This window comes from Pediculus humanus, genomic scaffold, assembly GCF_000006295.1.
Source record: "Pediculus humanus corporis 1103172107527 genomic scaffold, whole genome shotgun sequence".
Lineage (NCBI taxonomy): Eukaryota > Metazoa > Arthropoda > Insecta > Psocodea > Pediculidae > Pediculus > Pediculus humanus.
The window spans coordinates 23,281-38,640 of NW_002987143.1; positions in this window are offsets into that span (position 1 = coordinate 23,281).

Here is a 15,360-nt window from a genome sequence, read left to right on the forward strand (position 1 = left end):
AAAAAAAAAAACATGACTTTAATTAATGGTTACCAATGAATTTTTAAACGCCCCAGTTTGAGACATACAAAATATTTTTCATCTTTCTTTTGTTCTCAAGAAAGCAATCGTACAAACACAAAGACAAACGCAAATAAATGCATTTTACATTGAAATTGGATACCTTTCAATTTTATTATGCTAATTTTACAACGAAAGTAACAAATTAAAAATCATATATATATATATTTCCTAATTTACTGTAATTCGTAATGAAAAAAAAAAAAAAAAACATTGTTTTGAAATACCTAAAAAGTCGTTTTATTATTATTATTATTATTATTTTATGTTAGTTTATCAGTTGGTAGTACTTAACACCACTACTTTTTTTTTTTTTGTCACTTTTAGTGTTAAAAAATCCTTGATTTAAATATTTGTTGCCAAATTTTTAAAAAGAAATTGATCGTTATAATGGAAAGCATACAAAAAAAAAAACTCGGAAGTCGTCGTTTATAGAGAAAACGATTAAAAATCTTATGTAAAAAAAAAAAAAAATCACAATTAATAATAATAATATTAATAAAAGGGATGAAGAAATAAGGGTTGAATTAAATAAATATAAATTATATCGAGTTGACATTTTAAAAAAGTAATCCATTATTTTTTTATAGTACAACTTTTGTTTTGTTTCATTGACATTTTATTTTCTTTATTAAAAAAAAAAAAAAAAAGAAAAAGTTTTTAATTTTATTTCATCAATGACGTATTTTTCTTTTATTTAATTTAATTTTTTTTTTGCTTTCAGATAAATTTATCAAAATCCAAGTGCAATCGAACAAATAAGGTAAACTAATTTCAAACAAGTGATTTAAGTGAGTGATTAAATTCAATTGTTAATCAAAATATCACACTAACTTTAAGTAATAATAATAATAATAATAATAATAATAATAATAATTGCATATAAAATGGCATTTTTAAAATGCCGGATAATTTACCGTTGTGATAGAACCGAAATTTTTCATTAACAAAAACAAATCAATGATAAATCATCAATTTTTTACAATTATCATTATTTTAATGAAAAATTTCTAATTCGAACTAAAAAAAAATTTTTTTAATTTTATAATATATATATATAATGAAAATTATTTTTTTGGAGAGACAGGATGAATAAAAAAAAAAAAAAAATTATTAAAAAAGGTGATAGGCGTACCTATTGTAAAGGGTATTCTATCTCTCTCTCTCACTGTCTCTCTCTTTTAATATATAGTTTTCATTTTAAAATAATAATAAAAAAAAAAAAAAATTAAAAATTTATTTTTCATTCGATACTTTTTTATTAAGTAAGCAGCATTTTTAATTTTTTTTCTTATTAATAATAATAAAAAAAAAAAAAATTTTTTTTTAAAAATAATTTATCGTTTATTTTTAATAATTATTTTATCCGTAATAAACGTCAGTATTATTAATTTATTAAAATTACCTGAGTGAATATTTCTTTTTTTTTTTTTTTATGTAAAAGAAAAAAATAAAATAAAATAAACAAAACGTAAAAAATATTCACTTCCTCGTAACGAATAATTGTTTTTAATGCCAAAAAAAAAAAAAAAAATTAAAATAAAATGACATGTCAATGGACTTTCTAGTTCATATCTAACAGGAAATATAATATAATCGGTCTGAGTTATTCGAGAATGAATCAAGTTCAAAAATTAAAGTAATCGATTGTGTGTAATCGCAATAAAATAATATTTAGGTTTATCGAAAAAAGTTTATAACAAAAACAAAAAGACCACTTACTGATATTTGCTCTCGTTAATTTTGATTTTTAAACTAATAATAAATACCTATGAATTTTCAAATTTTGTGTTTCCAATTATTATGACACGCAAAAACAAAAACAAAAGGATTTACTTTTATAATAACCCAATGCGAATGAGAAGGTAATGGATAAAAGAATTATCCATCAAAAAAAAAAAAAAAATTTCACCCGTAGTAATAACAACAATGATGACTAGAGAAAAATACAAAATAAAAAAAAATAATTTAATTTTTTGTTTTGAATTCGTAAGACAAATTGTTTGTCATTTGCTTACAAAATTTCAGCTAAGGTGACCTTAATGTAAGCAACCTTCGATTGTTGAAATCATAACCGATTTAAGATGTAAACACGCACACACACAGACACACCGATATATATTAAATAAAATCATACTACATCTTTTCATGATCCATTTAAAATTAACTTCTAGTTCAATGTGGCTATAACACACACACGACAAGGATTTGATAATACTTCAAGGGAAACCACATATAAGCCGTCTTCATTATTATTATTATTATTACTCCCTTGTTTTCCAACCGAAAATAACAACACCATAGGAATAGTTTTACATAGACAAATTTTTTATAAACTCGTTTGCCATCCTCCACGGGGCAAAACTTATCATTCTTTTACAAACAAACACACACACACCACCACCACCACCAGTTTGCCTTGATTTAAACGTCAAAGTAATTTTTCGAATTCTTTTAACAATTAAAAAAAAAAAAAAAAATTTTTTTATCTAAATCATCGCTTACCTTAATCAATCCTTATAAGAAATCATTCCAGTTAAAATGTGATGACGGCATTAAATCCACCATGAATTCATTTCTTTTTTAAAGATCCTTTTTTTTTATTGAAAAGAACCCTAAAATAAAACAATCAATGTTTTAATAATTATTTATCTATTGCTGAACAAAAAAAAATGGGTCATTTATAAATTTATACAATTTTGAAGAGGATTAATTAATGAATTATGATGAGTAGGATACTCATACTATTCTTATTCCCACAATTTCATTTTGTAAATGAATTAATAATATGTGTTAATGAAAGAAAACACGTTAAATTCAATTCACATTGTTGTTTAATGTAGGCGGCATTCATTCTTTTATGATAACTTTTATGGATGTTGTGAAGCAATATTTAACATCATATTTGATATTTTATTTGAAACTTCAATCACAGCAACATAGAATCGTGAATAAAAAATTTATATATAATCCAAAATCACAGGAATACAAACAAGCCGGGAAACCATTTTAAATAATGTTATTTAAAATTCAAAACAATTTTATGTAATTAATCGAATGAATAATATAATTAGGTTCAAGGTAAACACAAAAAGTGTTAATTTATTTAATCTTTTACTATTTTCTGAAAAATAATGTCCAATAAAAAATAAAAAATAAATGAAAGGTTTTTTTTTTTTAAATAATTTTCCAAGTAAGGAATTTGCATCCTAGTCAGGGAAAATTAATGATTCATTATTTAATAAAAGGTCAAACGTATTTATACTAGAATTCCGATAAATTTTTTTTTTTTTTTTTTTTGCTTTAGAAGGTTCATTCATCACGAAGTATATTTTTTTTTTACCTGTGTAATAAATTGATAAAATTATATAAAAAGAAAAGTTTTTATTGATTATCTGTTATGAATTTTATTTATTATTATTATTAAATCTTCAATACAAAAAAAAACCAATGTTGTCTCTTTTCGTTTATTCCAGTAAGAATAATGCTGGAATATTAATTCTATAATTTTATTATTATTATTATTTTTATGTATCTGGCAATGTGTCAAATGCATTTGTAAAAGCCAACCAGACGAGAAATGAATTAAGCAATAATACTTATATATTGTTTTTTTTTTTTTTTTTTTCGTTAGAATTCATCATAAGTCCATTCTCCTTAATGTTCATAAAAAAAACACGCCCGAAAGATCGATTTCAATAGGTTTTTATTTTATTTAAACATTTAAAAGAAATTTTATTTATTATTAAAATGTAAATAATTTCGGGGAAAAAATCAAAATGAAAATTTCTTCCCTCTTCCCTCCCCTCCCCCGACTTTCTAATAAATCATTAGCCAAATTTAAATTAAAAAAAAAAAAAATTCATGAATATTTTTGCAATCTTGATAACATGATCTAAGCATGAGAACAGAAAAAAAAAAGTGACAGGTTACAAAGTAAAAAAAAAAAAAAAGAAAAGAAATAATGAAAAACTAACAACCGAAGAAGAGGTTAAATTAAAATAATAATAATAATAATAATAATAATAATAATAATAATAATAATAATAATAATGAGATGAAAGGAAGGCCAAAGACAATGTGAAGGATAACGTTAAAAAAAAAAAAAATTAAGAAAAAATTTAAAAATAAAAAATAAAAAATTAAGGAAGCTCAACATTATCACATTTAATAAAATACAGTTAATGATAAACTTTTAAGAGGTGGTAGTGGTAGTAGTAGCAGTAGTAGTAGTAGTAGTAGTAGTGATAGCGTTTTTTTCTTCTGCATTTAGATTAGTGTTAAATTAAAAATAACGAAAAATATTTTGTAATTTTAAATTAAAAATCAGCGTGAAGTTACTAATGAGCAATTTATTTCGTTTTTAATTTTTAATAATAATAATAATAATAATAATAATAATAAAACCATTAATTATTTTTTTTTTTTATAAAGTTTAAATGTTAAAAAGAAAAAAGAAAAGAAAAATCGGGTTTTCTAAATTTGAAACGTATTTGATCTTTACTAATGGGCAAAACTTTCCTAACGTGAAATTTCATAAAAATGATTTTTAAATACACTTTCATCCCTTTCATTAAAATAATTTTTTTTGATTTAATTTTTAATGGTTCAAACCATGGAATTTCACCCCCGTCAACGACAGAAACTTTGATTCGCGATCTCTGTAATATTTTGTATCTCGGAGGCTTTGTTTTATTACCCTTAAATCGTTTGAAATTTTGAATTAAACGTTAGCTACATCTTATAATTTAAAAATTTAATTATTTTATTTATTTATTTATTTATTTTGTTTTTTCCTACGTGTAAACACCCCAAGTATGTTAATTAATGAATCAAAGGTCGATTACCGATTACATAAAAGTTTTCAAATGTCATTTTTACAGTTTAACATTTTCTTTTGTAAAAAAATTTAATAATTGCATTTTTTAAATAAGAAACTCAAACGGTAATTTTGTAATTAAGTTATTAAATTCATTTTTTTATAAATAACTAAAATTGTTTATAAAATATGCGGATTTAAATTTTAAATTTTTTGTTTTTCATTATGAAACATTACAAAGAGAATATATGCGCGAATTACATTAAATTATAATAATAATAATTATTTAAAATAATATAATGTCATCCCTTGTTATTTTTATATCAAGAGTACATACATTTATTAAAATTTATTGAAAATAACGACTGTTTGCATTAAGTTAAAAACTTTTTAATGCAATCTATATTATTTTAAAGGAAGTTAAGAAGAAGATGAAGAAAAAATTTATTGAATTTTTTTTTTTTTTTTGCAATCGATAAAAAAAATAAACTCGTTGCCACATTTTATATTACGACTAATGACACCAATGTAATATTACTCTTCTGCCTGACCTCCTTCTCAAACAACTTTACGAGTTTTTTTTTTCATTTTTCACTGAAATCACAACCAGAAACTATTGAAACCATTAAAATAAGAAAACCATCTGTCATTTAATAAGAAAATTTTATATACTTTAAGTTTAAATAAATATTGAATATGACAAAAAAAAAAAAATTATGGGTTAACTTCGATACGAACAAGAGTTATATTTTTAAATAAAAAAAAAAATACTTTTATCGCAACCAAATTACACTGACATTTAGTCAGACGCTTTCGTTTATATCATCATCATCATCATCATCATCATTATTATTATTATTACTTAGTTTATACGATGGAAGAATATCAATTAGGTATCATCAATCCTACGGGGGGTTTTTTACTCATGTCTCGTATTATCAAAACGTGTATTAAACCGTAGAAATCTTGTCTGAGAAGAAAGTAGAAGGTAAATGCACTCGTTAATTATCAAAATATTTATTACGTAACGGTCATTGTTTAATCAAATTTTACCCTTCTTTTTTTTTTCGAACAAATATTTTACTTAACGTAATAATACAAGAAATGGAAGAACTAAAAAAAAAATAAATAAATAAATATTTGATTTAAATTATTATTATTATTTATTTTTTTAAACGATTGTTGTTATCGTTGGTTTAATAAAAAAAAAAAAAAATTCATTTCTTTCCGTTCTTTTACCCCCACCATTTCAAATTAATAAATTTCACTTTCATTTTAAATGAAAAATTATTATTATTATTATTATTATTATTATGCATTTTGATCGTTTAAATAAATTAAATGGTCAAGTTTAAATATATGACTTCATTTTAATTAAAAAATAAATAAATTATTCACTGACAAATGAAAATAGTAATGGCATAAGTTAGAAAGTTATAAAAAGTTTTTTTTTTTTTTTTTTTTTTTTTAGGCTCAGCAAGATACTTTTTTTTTTACATAGTTTTCTATTATAAATTTAAAATGCCAGATACCTACACCTACCCAGCGAAAAAAAATGATGATGATAATTTTTTTTGTTACTTACTCGTTACAAATACGATAGATAGGGTTAGAAAGAAAGAAAAAAGAAAATTCGATTCAACAAAGGCACAAAATGATTTTAATTTGCCAATTGTATGTACACCTGCCAATTCGTATCGAAACTTTCTCTTAAAAACGCAGAAAAATTTTTTAAAAAAAATTCTTTTCAAGGCCCTTGATTCCTCCTTGATCTTTAAGAAAAAAGCCAAAAGGCGAATGAATCCATATAAGACATTTTCCGAAATAATAAATTTTTTAAATGCCGAATTATTATCGAGCGTGAATTAAAATCACGCATTTAAACGTACGAGGCATTTATTATTATTATTATTATTATTATTTAGGGGCGCGACGATACAAAAAAATAACGGAATGAGTTTACTAATAAAATAAATAAATTTTAAAGAATTTAAATCTTATAAATTTTACAAACGTTTTAACGTTTGATTAATAATAATAATAATAATAATAGTTCGATACAGATTTAAAAATTTTTCCAAATAACCCTGAAAATTTAAATGAGTCTACTAAAATGATGAGTTCTATAGCAGACAACATTTTAAATATGAAGGTCAGGAATAAAAAAAAAAAAAAAAGAAGAAGAAAATAATAATAATAATAATAAAACTCACTACTTCCTGAGATAATAAACTACACGAGGTTAATTACTATGGTTTTTTGGGTTTTAATTGTGTAAAATGTTTTCTTATTATAATTTCACTTTGATTCACTAAATTTCTCTTTTTCTCTGTCTCTCTCTCTCTCTCTAGGAAAAATAATAATAATATTATTAACAATTATAATTATAATAACAATTTTTTTTTTTTTTTTTTTTTTTAAATTGACGACCGAGTATTATAATTTTATTTTTAATACATTTTCCGACAAAAAAAAAAAAAAATTGCACGAAATTTTTCATTCATTCATTTACATAACAATATTTTTAATTTATTATTATTATTATTATTATTATTATTATTATTATTATTATTATTATATTAGCCTTGAAATGAGGCTACTAAATTTTTTAAAAAAATTTCTCGTTTAAAAAGTAGTTAAAACTACTAATAATTTGTATAAAAAAAAAATTAATAATAATAATAAAATAATTTTTAAAAATTTTTAAATATTTTTTTCACGGTTTGTAAATCCCATTTTAAATTTTTATTAATTAATTAATTAATTAATTTGTGAATTCCGTTAAATCGAAACATTTTTCCAAAAATTGTTTAAAACAAAAAAAAACAAATTTTTCTTATTATTAAAACCTTGAAAGCGATATTTTTTTTTTTTTTTTTTTTGATATTTGTTCGAATTTAATTGCTTCATTTGATTTACACAATTGATGTGACAGCCCACCGCAAAACCTTCAAAGTTTTTTCTATGAATGAACGAATGGATGAATGGATGAATGAATGATTCTTACATCGATTTTGATTATTTTCTTTTTTTTTTTACTTTAAAATACGAGCCTGGGCTTTAATAAAAACTCTGTTGGTTGTTTAAATTAACTGACTAATACACCAAGTAATTTTTTTTTTTCCTAACTAAGGCGTGGTTTATTATTATTATTATTTTACATGTACTTTCGTGGTATTAAGTTTTTTACATTTGTCGTTGTGTTGTTGTGGGTGAAACAACCATAAACAATTTTTCAATTGTCTTTATAAAGATCAGAGATTCCATGCACACGTGTGAAAATTTTGTAGGTCGTTACAAGCCCAACAAAATAATAATGATTAGTAATTTAGCTAAAACAGTTATATTAATATTAAATATTATTATTATTATTTTATTTCGAACCTACCCCAAAAAAATTTATTATTATTTAAAATTAACATATTAACGACGTTACAAAAAAAAAAAAAAAATTTTTTAGTCGTAGAAAAATAAAAAAAAAAAAATTTTAATAGAAATATATTATTAATAAAAAAACTTGTTATATTACTATTTGTCTCATTTTCATTGGTACGTCTTTTCAAAACCAACGGTTAAAATATACATATGAAATTTTTTTTAAAAATTTTATTATACTCTTTTATAAAAAGTCAACGACCAAACTAAAAATTAACGACGTATCCCTCCCTCCCTCCCTCCCCACCACTAAAAACAAGAATAATTTAAAATAAAATAAAAAAAAAAAATTACATGCATATGTGGACGTCTAAAATATATTAATATTTTATTTATTGTGTTGAGTAACCTTTTATTAAATAAGTTTAAATAAAACTTTTTCATGTTAAAATTCACCAGGAAGTTTTGAAAAATTTTTAACAAAAATACTTTTTTTTAAAAAAAAAAATGTCATCAACAAATAAAACTTAAATAATATACTGTGAAATGATTTTTTTTTTTTTGTTTTTGGGTAATATTCTGGTTTTCTTACAAAATATGCAAAATCATACAACACGCAATAATCGTATTATTTGAAAAGATGGCACTTTTTTTTTTTTAATTTTTATTTTTTTATTAAAATTTATTAAAATGTCTGATAATAATAATTATGTGCAAATGATGTAATCGTATATAAATAATATCAAATTGAACTTTTACCTAAGTAATAATATTTACATCTCTCCTAAATCAGATCTATTTAATACAATAAGAAATATTTTCATGCTTGTAATGAGATAAGGTCATTAATAGATTTTCCACGAGGTGGGTGGTGGTGGTTTTTTTGCAATACAAAATCACAAACAAAACAAAAAAATTTTTTTTATCTTATAACGTACAATGTTTCGCATGGTATAAAATATTAAAAATCGCATTTAAAAAATTTTTCAACATCGATTATCGATTATATATATATATATATATGCAAAACGTTTTTACTCTTTTATAAACCAATCATTCAATTTTGGCAATCGCACGGTATTATTAAATAAAAAAAAATTTTTTTTTAGCTTTTTTTCTGCCCTCTCCGTTCTCCCCCTCGCACCCCCTCCCCAATTTAAACCCTCATTATTTAAAAATGATATGGAGTCACGAATTTAAATTAGATTAAACCTCGAGGCAATTTTCGAATCGATAAAAAATTATTTTAATATTTTATTTAATTAATATTATTATGAGTAAATTTTTAAAGAATTCAGACAGGTAAATAAATTACATTTAAAAAAAAAAAAAACACTCCTCAATCATCATCATCATCATCATCAATTAAAATTTATGTATTGGAAATCGAAATTTTTTTTTTTTTGTTTTTATTATTAAGTTTTTGCCATTTTATTTTTTTTTTTACTAATTAAAACATTCGATTTAAAAATAATTCAAAAGTTTATTTACGTAAAAAAAATTATTATTATTATTAATAATATTATAAATGTTTATAAATGAATCAAACGTGGATTTTTTTTTTTTTATAAAATAAAATATTATTTGAAACGATTTATAATATATAATTTTTTATAAAAATGTTATAGCATTGTTCTCCGAAGATTGTTATTTAAATAAAAAATTACTCGAATAAATATATATATATATAAATATTTTTTTTCTTATTTTAATAAAAAAAATGGAGGGAAAAAAATAGGAAAATCATTGTGACTATAGCATGTTAAGAGTAGGTCACGAGACGCGCAATGAATACAAGTGGCGGGCGAGAAAACATTATGGCGGTAGGTATAAAAACATGCCTTGTACCTAAGTCCCAAAACAGTTCATTTACAATAACTTAACTTTATTTATTTTATTTTATTTTTTTTTATTTTTTTTAAATATTTAAAATAGTGTTTTATTAAAAATCAAAACAAAAAAAAAAAATTATACGAAATGAGAAAATTAATAAGTTTGTTAGTTATAGTCGCAACTTTGGCATTCGGTAGGTATCACTATTATTATTATCACTAATTTTTTTTTGCAGTTTATTTTAAACTTTAATGTCATTGTCAAGCTTGTAATTATTATTTTTATTTTATCGTGTTTATATAATTTTTCTAAAATTTAAATAATTGCATTGATTGATGAATTTTATTTATTTATTTTTTTTTAAACGATTTTATTTATTTTAAAACTCTTAGCGGCAAATTATTATTATTAAACTTTAAACCCGAAATTGTTAATTTTTTTAAATTTAAATGAAGCAGACTGGCATCATCAGATATTAATAATGATAAAGGGTTCGTAAATGTAATATTAACATTTTACATTTTTATTCGCTTTTCACTCATTATTAAAATGATAATCTTTCTTTTTTTACGTTAAAACCAACATGGGTGCGGAGAAAGTTAGTAAAAAAAAAAAAAAATTTGTCCAAAGAATCAATCGCACGAAGATATAAAAAAAAATAACTAACTAAAACATACATAACCAAAAGAATGTATATTGATTTTTTGCTTTAATTTTTCCGTCTAATAAATAATAATAATAATAATAAAACTCCAAAAATAACGTGACATCGAAACCGCAAAATATAAACCACACAAAATTATTACTACTATTTTACAGTTAATATTACATCATATGAGTCTTTTTAGCCTGAATTCCATTAAAAAAAAAAAAAAAAAAAGGGGGCCGAATGTAATATGTCTTGTTTAATTGGAAAAATATACTGTTGTAACTGTTAAATAAACTTGCAAAATCAAAATAGCTTGAGAAAACAACAAAACTGGTAATTAAAAATTTATACATATTTAAATAATTTAATATTTCAATAGGAATCTGCAAGAAAAAAAAATATTAAATTAAAATTTATGTTAGTGTCGTCAAAATGCAAAACGCAAAAAAAAAAATGTCTGCAACCTAGGTTTGTGTGACATAACACATCTTCTTTTTTAAAAAAAAATTATTACTATTATTGATTAAAAAGAAAAACTAGTTAATTACGTAATAAATTGATGATTTTTATTTATGTACACATATATATATTTCTTTTATTAAGAAATTTCACTTGGGTTAAAGTATTACAATCAACTTTATTTAAATAAAATAATATGAGTAAAAATTATTTTTTCGTAATAAATAATAAAATATTTTATTATAATCTATGACGAAATGATCTATCGATTTTTTTTAAATTATACGTAAAAATTTTCTTATTATTTGAAATGATTACGTCAACAACCGTTTGTTAGGCGTAAAAAAAAAACAAAAATTTCCTTTTTTAAATTTTACTTTCATTAAATTGATGATGGTCAAGCAATAAGAGAAAAAAAAAAAATTTTTTTTTTGTTTCCAGGCATGTGTAAAAACGATAAATAAACCTGACTACATTATTATTATTATTATTATTATTATTATTATTATTATTATTATTATTATTATTATTATTATTATTATTATTATTATTACGAGACATTGATTTAACGAAAGATCCCTTCAAATAATTTTATTAGGCTTTCACTATCCATTAATTCGTTTCCTCAAAACAACTTATTTATAAAAAAAAAAGAAAAAAATTTTTTTGTTGTTGTTGTTGTTATGTTTTCATTGAACTCCGTTAACTTTCCCTTTAATCTCACTATTATTTTTTAATTATATCTTTTTTTTTTTTTTTTTAAACAATTAAATGATTAACAATAATAATGTTTTTTTTCGAGAGAGAGAGAGAGAGAGAGAAAGGCGTAATTAATTGTTTAATTTGTAAAGATTTTAGAAAATGGCAAGATACAAGATGAGAATTTAAAAAAAATAATAATAGAATTTTTATCTTCCTGTTATTATTTAATAATAATTTATTTTACGACTTTTTAATTTAAAAAAACCCCCATGTCAGCATTATTATTATTTTTTCAAGTGTGAATATACTTTTTAATGACAGACAAAAAAAAAATTTAATTTTTAAAATAATCGAGAAAAATTTTTATTTAAATTTTAATATTTAAATATTATCATTAGTTTCGAGTAAATTACGCGTTTTTTTTTTTTTTTTCAAAATTAATATGTCCGGTGAGGAAATGTAAATTTAAATTATAAAAATTAAATTTTTCGATATTGATCTGGATTTCGAAGAAAAAACATTTAAAAAAAAAAAAAAAAAACTGGTATTTTTTTTAACTCGTAAATAAAAAATTTCCTTTTTTTTTTTTTTTAATATCATATCAAGTAATTATTATGAGATGAGTTAGTTTTCATAATGTTTAAAAAATACCAGTTTCACCGCTCTCAGTTTCATGTGCCAAGGACATACTTTCAGTTTTAAATGTTCAATTACATCATTTAATTAAAGATTCAGTACCTTTAACATGGTGGTTATCTTTATCGTGATATCTGACATTTCATTGACCCATCGTGCAAAACACGGTAAAAATTCAACATGAGACATTAAAATGTTAGTTATTATTATTAATTGAAAACGAAAGAGGAAAATAACAATTTCATTTTTTTTTTTTTAATTTAATTTAAATTTCATTTTTCCCCTCCCCTCCCCCCATTTGAACATTTATTTTACAACTTTCCAATGTAGAGTTAACAAGCAACTTTTATTTTCGTTCGCTTTTTTTTTAATAAAAAATGTTAATCTTGAAAATATATATATATTTTTTATTATTGTTAAAATAAATTTTTCTTTAGAAAACTAAATCGTTTTTATTTACTAGTTTAGAAAATTATTTTTTATTAGCTTTAAAAATTTTTTTTTTACTATTTTGTCAATTTTGGTAACTAAAAGTTTAGTCTAATTTTGAAAAATTAACCACTTTGACAAAAAAAAAAAATATTTTTTTTTTTTTAAATACCAAAAATACTTTCACAACATTATACCAATAATAAGAATTTATATATGGCATTAAAGCAATCAAGTAAAAAAAAAAAAACAATTTTTTTTTTCGTAATAACTGAGCGGCATGTTGTTATTTCATCATTTACAACTAATTTATTTTAACTGTTTGACTACTACCACTATTACTAAAAATTTATTATTTTTTTATAAGCACTTATCATCTACTTTACAATTATTGTTTGTGTTGTTAAGTATTGTATTTCTGCTTTTTTTTTTTTGAAATAAAATATTTTTTTCCCTTAATAAATTAAACACAATGCAAAAAAACTCATCTTGAAATGAATAAGGTAATCCCATTAAAACCCCTAAAGAAATAAATTTATCTTAAACTGACTATAGAATTTCATAAGATAATTTGTTATACAAGTTGATGATTATCACAATTTGAATGAAGCCAGTTGAAAGAAAAAGTTTTGCTTTCTTTTTTTTTTTAAATTCATTTGCATCAAATTTTTAAATGTCGATTAAGCCAGTTAAAAATTCCCTTAGTATTTTTAACCTAGGTCTCTTATAATAAAGTCAAGTACAAAACCGCCTCAATCGTTTTTGATTTGTTCCATTCGAGCTTAAAAAACAATTTTTTATTACAACTAATACTACAGGACAGACATTGTTAAGGTCATTTAATATCACTAATCCATAATTTTACACATCCAAGGAACTCTCAGAAATAATTTACCTATTATAATAGATAATACATGACAATTAGACTATAAAATTATTTGTTACATTCAATTTTCATCGCCATGACTTTTAAGATAAAAACTATTTTATAAATTTTATAGATAAGAAAGGTAATAGTTAATTTTATAATTATATAAAATGAATTTTATTTTTTTTTTAACAAATGAAATTGTTTTTAAAATATGTTATCATGTTTAAAAAAAGTTGTGTTATTGACAAAGCAATTTTTTCTTTATTTAATGAAAATCATTTTTAAAAAAATTGAAAAAATTATTTATAAAATTACCATTAACCTTTTTGTCCCTTTAATTCTGTTCATCTTTGATCAAACAAAAAAGAAAAAAGTCAACCCTAACCTTATTTTATTTGGTGACTAATCTGGTGATCATTAATCTGATTCATTTTGCTTAAAAATACATATTTTTTTTATAAATGTAAACATATTCATTGAAGTGGTAATAAAATGGTAATTAATTGCAGATATCTCTACCTCATTGAAATTAATACTATAACACACTTAAGCCCTCTGGCTTTAATACACTACTTTACAAGTCTCTGTCTTACACCAGTACATTACTTTTCATTGCCAAATGCATTTAAATAAAATTTACTAATAAAATATTTTTTTAATTAGTAATTACATAAATGTAATTAAACAAAAGGCAAAAAAATGTTATAAAAAATATAACTTGTGTTATTTGTGACAGTAATCATTATTTAATAAGACAAAAATTTTTATAGTATAATAACATAAAGTGTTATTTGAAATTAAAATTGCCATTAAAATATATATATATATATATGTGTAAAGCACATATATGCATAAAAAATAATTATTTTGAATTATGTGAAGTTAATGCCTACAATAATTTTTTTACATTCATTTAAAAAGGTACACCTACTTTTTTACCACTACTACTTTTAAATAGATATTTTAGGTTTGAAATAATTTTTTTTTGTAAATTTTAGAATGTTCAATCAAAATATTAACCAAAGTAATTTTTTTAATGTATTGCAAAATAAACCACACTTATATGGTCAAAAATTTACCCTGATAATTTTTTTTTTTTATTTCAAACAATGTTTGTAGGTAAAATTGTGAAATTATATATTTGATCTTTTGATATTTACTATTAAAAAAAAAACAATTATGTTTCACTTTAACAAAATTTCCCCCCACACAATATTACCAAAAGTTGTACTATTTTATTCACACATATATTTATGCATACATATATAAGTATGTGTTTTGACAAATGTATGGCAAATGCATGTTAAAATAATCATCTTGTACCTCTTTGTAACATGTGGTGTTAAAATTATATTCAAATCATCACACACATTTACCTTACTAAAAACAAAAAACAATTTTTAATGTTAAATTTTAAAAAACAAATCATTGAAGTGACAGTCAAGCAAAGAAATCATTACAATAAGAGTTGCTATTAAAATTTTACAGTTATTTCAGAATTTAGGCTAAATGTATTAAAGTAAATAG